Here is a 1,404-nt window from a genome sequence, read left to right as displayed (position 1 = left end):
AGCTTGTTTCTTTTATCAAGAGAACCTTTTTCAAACATTTTATAACATTGGTCTCATACAATGTTTGTTCTTTTTTGATTGACTCATTTCACTCATCATAACGTCCTCCAGATTCAACCATGTTGTGAGGTGTTTCACAGATTCATCATTATTCTTCAATATTTTGTAGTCCATTGTGTGTATGTACCAAATTTGTTGAACCATTCTTGTGTTGATGGGCATTTAGGCTGTCTCCATTTTTTTGATATGTCTCTTGTAAACAGTATATTGAAGGATGCTCTTTTCTTATCCATTTTACTCTTTGTATCTTGACTTGTATATTTAATCCATTTATGTTCAGTGTAATTATCAATAGGTATAAATTGGTTATTGTCATTTTTCTGTGATGCTGCTGGATTCTTTGTTCCACATAATTTCCTATGCTAAGTTCATTTTGTTTGTAGATTTTCTTTTCATTTTCATTTCTTTTGTGTTAATGTTTACTAAATCTTTGATTTTCCTCTTTTTTTAATTTTGATGTTTAAGTATATTATTTTTCTTTGAGGCTACCCTGTAATTTATTAATTTTTTTCCCTGTTTAAAACAATCTGTTTTACCTTAAAATCTATTTGACTTCCTTGCCATTTGGAAGTTCTCTATCTACACGATTCCTTCTTATTGCTCTGCAGTTGACTTCATTATACATTGATATCTCTGGATCCCTATTTTATTTTCAGTCTTGTAGGTTTGTTTTACATTAAATCCTTCCATATCTGGATTGAGTTCTGGGTGGTGTTGCCATGTATGATAATCTCAGATTGTTGTTTACTGTTGTTGGTTCTCGGGCCAAGGAACATCTTTTAGCATTTTTTGTAAAGTTCATCTGGTCATTACAAATTTCTTTAATTTCTGTTTATCAGGAAATGTCCTGACTTCACTGTCATATTTGGAGGACAGCTTTGCTTGATATGTTGGTTGGCAATTTTTTTCTTTCAGACTTTTATATATGCCATTCCATTGCCTTCTTGCCTGCATGGTTTCTGCTGAGAAATCAGAGTGTAGTCTTATTGGTTTTCCATTGTAGGTAGTTTTTTCATTTTTCCCAAGCTCCTCTCCATATTCTTTCCTTGTCTTTGACTTTGGAAAGCTTGATTATGATATGTCTTGATGATTTTTGTTTTGAGATCTATTCTATTTGGGCTAGTTCAGCTTCTTGCATACTTATTTTTTAATCTTTCATGATGTTAGGGAAGTTTTCTGCCAACAACTCTTTGACCATTTTCTCCATACTTGTCTCTTCTGGAATTCCCATTACCTGTAAGTTACTCTTCTTGGGAAGTGTTTTGTCCCTCATAACTCTTAGGCTTTATTCTTTTTTCTGATTGTTCTTCTAGCATACTAGTATTGAGAAATTTCTCTTCAAAG

This window comes from Chrysochloris asiatica, unplaced genomic scaffold (genome assembly GCF_000296735.1).
Source record: "Chrysochloris asiatica unplaced genomic scaffold, ChrAsi1.0 scaffold00329, whole genome shotgun sequence".
NCBI classification, from domain to species: domain Eukaryota; kingdom Metazoa; phylum Chordata; class Mammalia; order Afrosoricida; family Chrysochloridae; genus Chrysochloris; species Chrysochloris asiatica.
Note: the sequence above shows the minus strand (reverse complement) of the source record.